At 44.4% G+C, this 7,832-nt stretch overlaps 1 non-coding gene across 1 annotated transcript; it reads right to left on the reverse strand.

Moving 5' to 3' along the window:
* Window positions 1-6,590: 6,590 nt before the first annotated feature.
* Trnat-ugu lies at window positions 6,591-6,665 on the reverse strand. The gene has a single exon. It is a non-coding gene; the product is annotated as a tRNA-Thr (tRNA).
* Window positions 6,666-7,832: the final 1,167 nt, after the last annotated feature.

Here is a 7,832-nt window from a genome sequence, read left to right on the forward strand (position 1 = left end):
CACTGGCCGTACACCACTGGTGATCGTCGAGGGGACACTGAATAGTGCACGGTACATCCAAACCGTCATCGAACCCATCGTTCTACCATTCCTAGACCGGCAAGGGAACTTGCTGTTCCAACAGGACAATGCACGTCCGCATGTATCCCGTGCCACCCAACGTGCTCTAGAAGGTGTAAGTCAACTACCCTGGCCAGCAAGATCTCCGGATCTGTCCCCCATTAAGCATGTTTGGGACTGGATGAAGCGTCGTCTCACGCGGTCTGCACGTCCAGCACGAACGCTGGTCCCACTGAGGCGCCAGGTGGAAATGGCATGGCAAGCCGTTCCACAGGACTACATCCAGCATCTCTACGATCGTCTCCATGGGAGAATAGCAGCCTGCATTGCTGCGAAAGGTGGATATACACTGTACTAGTGCCGACATTGTGCATGCTCTGTTGCCTGTGTCTATGTGCCTGTGGTTCTGTCAGTGTGATCATGTGATGTATCTGACCCCAGGAATGTGTCAATAAAGTTTCCCCTTCCTGGGACAATGAATTCAAGGTGTTCTTATTTCAATTTCCAGGAGTGTAATAACAGCTCTTGTCTCTTCCTCCTTCATCACGCCAGCCAATCGGCTTCCACGTTATTACCTTACCATGCATTGGCTCTCGTGGTTCTGGGATACCGTCTTTAATTAGTAACCTTTACATCATCGGTCCCGGATTCGAAACCCCCATGCGTTTAAAATATGATTAATAACCACCATTGGCGGCCGAAGGCTTCCGGCATAGGAAGTGCCCCTCATTCTGCTAACGGGCTTGTCAAAGAGGGCGGAGGAGCGGACAGGGCTCTCTCTTGCCCTTGCGGTTGGAAACTAGTCCTACTGGTGGAAGGGAAGAATCAGCAATGATCAACGGCATAAGGATGCAGAAGATAACGGAAACCACTGCTTTAAGGACACATAACATGTATCCACTGGTCACGTGGTCTGTAACTGATAAAGTATCATGATGATCTCTGCATTGGAAACTGATTCCGGAATAGTTCCCCACTCGGATATCTAGGAGGGGACTGCCAAGGTAGAGGTGTTCATCAGAGAAAGATTGAATAACCAATCGTAGGACAACGTTCTACGAGTCGAGGCGAGGAATGTCAGAAGAATGAACGTGGTAGGGAAGGTATAAAATCTGAAAAGGGAATTGCAAAGGCTCAATCTAGATTTAGTAGGGGTCAGTGAGGTGAAATGGGGAGAAGGATTTCTGGCCAGATGAAGATAGGGAATATCATCAAAATGGTCCAAATGGCTCTGAGCACTATGGGACTTAACTTCTGAGGTCATCAGTCTCCTAGAACGTAGACATATTTAAACCTAACTAACCTAAGGTCATCACACGCATCCATGCCCGAGGAAGGATTCGAAGCTGCGACCGTAGTGGTCGTGCGGTTCCAGACTGTAGCGCCTAGAACCGCTCGGCCACCCCGGCCGGCGGAATATCAACAGCGGCAGAAAATAGTATAACGGGAGTGGGATTCGTTATGAACAGGAAGGTAGGACAGAGAGTGCGGTACTGTGAACAGTTCAGTGACAGGATTGATCTTATCAGAACCGACAAAGATAGTTCAGGTACTCGTGTCGACGTCGATAGCTGCAGATGAAGAGATAGAGAAAGTATATGAGGATATTGAAAGGGTAATACGGTATGTAAAGAGAGACGAAAATTTAATAGCCATGCGGGACTGGAATGCAGTTGTAGAGGAAAGAGTAGAAGAAAAGGTTGCAGGGGAATATGGGCTTCGAACAAGGAATGAGAGAGGAGAAAGATTAATTGAGTTTTGTAATAAATTCCAGCTAGTAATAGCGAATACACTGTTCAAGAATCGCAAGATGGTGATATATAGTTGTAAAAGTCCAGTCGACGCGTGAAGATTTAAGTCAAACAGAGATTGTAAGGCGTACCAAGGAGCAGGCATAGACTCCAATTAGAATGTAGTAGTGATGAAGAGTAGGCTGAAGGTTAAGAGATTAGTCAGGAACGATCAATATGCAAAGAAGTGGGATACGGAAGTACTAAGGAATGACGAAATACGCTTGAAGTTCTCAAGGCCATAGATACAGCTATAAAGAACAGCTCAGTAGGCAGTACAGTTGAAAAGGAATGGACGTCTCTGAAACGACCAATTACAGAAAGTGGAAAGAAAAACATAGGTACAATGAAGGTAACTGCGAAGAAACCATGGGTAGTAGAAGAAATACTTCAGTTGATCGATGAAACATGGAAGTACAAAAATGTTCACGGAAATTCAGGAATACAGAAATATAAGTTGCTGAGGAATGAAATAAATAAGCAGTGCTGAGAAGCTAAGACGAAATGGCTGCGTGAAAAATGTGACGAGAAACAAATGATTGTTGGAAGGACTGACTCAGCATATAGGAATGTCAAAACAAGTTTAGTGAAATTAAAAGAAATGGTGGTAACACTCAGGTGGAACGGGAATTCCACTGTTAAATGCAGAGGAGAGAGCGGATAGGTGGAAAGATTACATTGAAGGTATCTCTGAGGGACAATATTTGACTGATGTGATAGAAGAAGGAGTCGATTTAAAGTAGATAAGGGATCCATTAGAGTTTAAGAGAGCTTCGGAGGACATATGAACAACTAAGGCAGAAGGGGTAGACAGCATTCTATTTCGAAAACCATTGGGAGAAGTGGCAACAAAACTATTCACGTTGGTGTGTAAAATGTATAAGTCTGATGGCATACCAACTAACTTTCTGAAAAATATCATCCACAAAATTGCATAGACTGCAAGGGCTGACAAATGCTAGATTTATCGCACGATCTGCTGAACAGTTCATGTATTTAATTGCTGACAAGAGTAATACACAGAAGAATGGAAAACAAAATTGAGGATGTGTTAGATGACGGCCAGTTTTGCTGTAGGGAAGGTAAAGGCACCAGTGAGGCAATTTTTACGTTGCGTTTGATAGCGGGAGCAAGATTAAAGAAAAATCAAGACACATTCATACGATTCGACGACCTGGTAAAAGCGTTCGACAATATAAAATGGTGCAAGACGTTCGAAATTCTGAGAAAAATGGGGGTAAGCTGTAGGGAGAGACGGATAATATACAGTATGTACAAGAGCCAAGAGGGAACAATAACAGTTGACGACAAAGAACCAAGTGCTCGGATTAAAAAGGGTGTAAGTCAAGGACGCAGTCTTTCGCCCGTACTGTTAAATCTGTACATCGAAGAAGAAATGATGGAAATAAGAGAAAGGTTCAGGAGTGGAAGTTAAAATTCAAGGTGAAAGAGCAACAACGATACGATTAGCTAATGAAATTGGTACCCTGAGTCAAAGTGAAGAAGAATTAAATGATCTGCTGAATGCAAGAAACAGTTTTACGAGTACAGAATATGGAGTGAGTGTAAATAGAAGAAGACGAATGTAATGAGATGTAGCAGAAGTGAGAACAGTGAGAAACATATCATCGGGATTAATGGTCACGAAGTAGATTAAGTTAAGTAATCCTGTTACCTAAGCAGCAAAATAACCAATAACGTACGGAACAGGGAGGACATCAAAAGCAGAATAGCACTGACGAAAAGGGCATTCCTGACCATGAGAAGTCTACTAGTATCAAACGTAGGCCTTAATTCGAGTAAGAAATTTCAGAGGAAGCACAGCATTGTGTGGTAGTAAAATATTGACTGTGGGGAAACCGGAACGGAAGAGGAACAAAGAATTTGAGATACAGGGCTACAGACGAATGTTGGAAATTAGGTGGACTGATAAGGAATGAGGAAGTTCTTCGCCGAACCGTAGAGTAATATATGGGATACAACGACAAGGAGAAGGGAGAGGATGATAGGACATCTCTTAAGACATAAGGAATCACTTCCATGGTACTAGAGGGAGCTGTAGAGGGCAAAAACTGCAGAGGAAGACAAAGATCGGAATACATCCAGCAAATAACTGAGGACGTAGGTTGCAAGTGCTACTCTGAGAGGAAGAGGTTGGCACAGGAGAGCAACTCGTGGCGGGCCGCATCATGAAGCCAGTAGGAATACTGATGACTATATATATGCCTCTAATGTGTGTGCAGCCTGGGACACACAGAGTTCTTCCTCACTTGGAGAGGACTCGACTCTGTCCCCAGGGCAAGTAAGGTCCACACTCTAAGCTGTAGGACAGAGCTTACTTTTACCGTCCAATGACAGTTCTTGTCTCTGAAATCAGTATCTTCATCCTACATCACGCCATCCAATCGGCGTCCTCCCTATTACCTTATCATGCTTTAGTAAAGATCAGCAATGCCATCCTCATTGTTAATAAGTAAATAATTCTCTCATTTCGTCATGAAATTTGCAAACTGATTATACTGTTATTAATTTATGCAAGTGTCCATTAAAAACCGACCGCTTGCAAATCAGTTCCGGAAGACTTGAGTGAGTTGTAAAATAAGAGAGCCGTTGTACTCACAAAATCTTCGCAATGTCCAAAGTCAGTCTGCCTAGCATGTGACCCCCATGATACCGAAAGAGGGGGATGTTGCCGCCTAAGCACCACCGATCCCAATTCCGCGCAATAACAGCTCGCTTCCCCAATCGCGACGCCACCACCATGTCTCGTAGATGAACAACGCATTCTATACGCGGGTGCGAACTTATGTTGAGGCAGGCAATCTGTAAAAGGAAAAGGAGCTGACACGGGTCAGATACTGGTCACGTGAAAGTGCTGTAATGCTTCTTGAATCGTCACTACACAAAGTGGTAGCTTGTGGTGTCGTGTCATAGGTTGGTACCAAAGGGCCTTATTTTTTTGGAGACGATAGCAGCGATGTTGTTACTGAGAATACAAAATGTTCTCTCCACATGCTGTGCCATTTCATACTACGACAGCTTGCCAAACTTTCTGTACATGGAAACACATTCTTCCAACAAGACGGGCCACATATCATATGAGGCAGCGGTCCGTTAACTCGCCTCAAACCATATTTCCTGGTCATTTCATCTCCAAGAACGGGGACGTTCCCTGTCCCCCATGACACCCTGACTTTTCAAAGTGTGACTTCTTCCTTTGGGGTCATATGCTGTCTCAGATCTTCCGGTGTGACACACCACACACCACTTAGGAACTGAAGGATCAGATTTGGGAAGATGGAAGAAGTTAATTGAATTCGGGGACTATCTTGAAACAGGTGTCTAACTTCCGAAATTGACTTGAAATGAGTGTGAAGGAAAACGGCTGCCACCTAAGTGATGTCATTTTCAAGTAATAAGCATTTTATTTTACAAGCATTGTAAATTCATTTCGTATATTGCTTTCATATCGCTGTGCGAAAGAATGCCGTAGGTTGACAGTTTAAGCTGTAGTGTCATCGCCGTCTTAAAACCCTACATGCTGTTGCTACCTCGCCTGGCTGGGGTTAGTGGCACCTTTACCCTACACCGCGGATATCTTTCAAGGTGGGACTGCGTACGTATTGTTGAAGTGAAGAGTGATTAGCTCATTGAGCTTCTACAATAGACGTATGTTCCAAATGCTGCGGAACGCACGAGATGTACTTGAGAAGACAGCGCTGGATAACGTCTTATTTTTAAATGCAGGAGTCGCTTCTTCCAAGACAAGGAAGGAGTTGCTGCCTACTAGAAGTCAAATCGCTCTAGTGGCAAAATATTTTCATCGGAGCTTTTCTGGTTCAGTCGCTACAGCAGAAGTCTTTCGAAGACGCTACTCACAAATGGTAACAAGATGATTTGACTTTAGGTTTCTGGTTCGATCTGTTTTACCCGGACTGAGGATAGCTATCACAATAGCATATTTCCATAATCGAAAAACGCACTTTGTTCTGAATATTTGACTGAGAACAGTGGCGATGATCTCATCAGCTTCTCTCGCTAGTTCTCTCAACATTCTGCCAATTATTCCATAGTGGATTAGTTCTTTGTTCTTCAATAATTCTTTGATAATAGAGACAATATCTTGCTGTGTCACCGGTGGAAGTTGCTGTTCGTTTTCGTGCTCTTCTGCTGCAGCGAAGTAGACGGAGACTCTCTCCGCTACCTTCTGGGTGTGTTTTCTATCGCGAAGTTCTTCAGTCGGTGGAATGTTAGCCTCGTAAACATCAGCGAGGCAATCTGCTTCGTCGTCTGGCTTGTAAACAGTTCCAGCAGGATTATAAGCGCTGGAAAGCGTGGTTGTGATCCAGTGGAGTAAGGTAACACGTTCCACGTCTGTGTTCGTATCTACCGTTTCAGAATTATGAGAAGGATACCTTTATTTGTCTTCTGAGGAGGGCTGCTTTTTCGTTTATCCTGTTTACTTCTATAGTTATGTCCTGGAAAGACGGTGCTGGGCATTGTGCCCCTCCGTTTTCTGGAGCGGAGAAGACCAATGCATCCGTAATGTTTGTAGACAGGCGTACTATAACATGGTTTTAGAAACTGACCAGGGGTTACTTTTTGCATTCAACCTCTGGGTGGTATTTAAGGGGCTCTTCCTTAACGCGAAATATCTCAGATTAGTTAGAATTATATATTAATAGCTTCAGCTGCTGACAGGCGTTTATATATATATCAACAGGGACAGGTGAAAATGTGTGCCCCGACCGAGACTCGAACCCGGGATCTTCTGCTTACATGGCAGACGCTCTATCCATCTGAGCCACCGAGGGCACAGAGGATAGTGTGACTGCAGGGACTATCTCGCGCACGCCTCCCGCGAGACCCACATTCTCACCTTGTATGTCCACACACTACAATCGTAGTGTCCCACCCCAACACACTCATTACTCGTGGAAGACATTCTTACCAAGTCCCATAAGAGTTCGGGGAATATGTGTTCATCCGCACAGAAGAGGAAGGTCATGGCCAGTATTGCCAGAACTATATACTTATATGGATATTGTGTCTGTTCGTTCGGACATGTCCGGAAGAATAAAACCATATCCATATAAGTATCTCAGATTAGTGTTTGGATGTAAGCGCTTTCGTAACGTCAGTAGTGGTGAAGTCGCTAATCCTTCTTACTGCTGAAATATCAGGGAGATGAGATGTTTATTTGCTGTGGGGACAGATCGTAGGCTGCGCTCACCCTCACACTTGAGCGTGTCTTCCGCTTGTGGTGGCCGTTCTCGAGTTCCAGCTCGTGTGTTTGGCGTTCAGGTCGCTAGCCACAAACAGCTCCTCCTAACCTTTGACGTGCGTGAGCACCCTACAGATGTTTCATTGGTTGTCGGCACGTATCGATAAAGATGACACCCAGTCCATTGTGCTGCTTCAACTGCGATGGCTCTAGTTTCCATTGTTCGTAGAGACGAACTGGGAACTCCATCATTTCGGCACTAACTACTACAAAACTTGCAGTTCCCCCTCCCGCTATCATCCTGTCCTATCTGTAACCTGTACAGTGCTCTACGTTTGATCTTATTCGAGGTTTGAGTTGAGTGTGCACGACCATACACAGGTCTACATCATGACCCACATAATCCAAATAACTTACTTGCATCTTTAGTCATGCTCCGAGACCAGGCAACACTTGAAGAAAATGACGTCTGCTGTTTCTGAAGTAGGTATCCTGCTTGCAGCTTCCAGTCTTGACCTTGACCAAAGTATCGGCTTCCTCTCATACCTGCAAGTGTAATTAACTTTGGCCTCTAGCTTTATCACTCTGATTATGATCCTGCCAACAACACACCTTAAGGACAGCAGGGGAGGCTATAAAGAAATGTAAATACGAGTCGTGCACAGACCAAAAGACAAAAATATACTGAATTGTACCATCAGATACGCACACAAAAAATCCAATTGACTGATCAGATGGCACTGAAGTGGGAGGAGAAC

The sequence above is a fragment of the Schistocerca piceifrons genome, chromosome 8, assembly GCF_021461385.2.
Source record: "Schistocerca piceifrons isolate TAMUIC-IGC-003096 chromosome 8, iqSchPice1.1, whole genome shotgun sequence".
Taxonomy (NCBI): Eukaryota; Metazoa; Arthropoda; class Insecta; order Orthoptera; family Acrididae; genus Schistocerca; species Schistocerca piceifrons.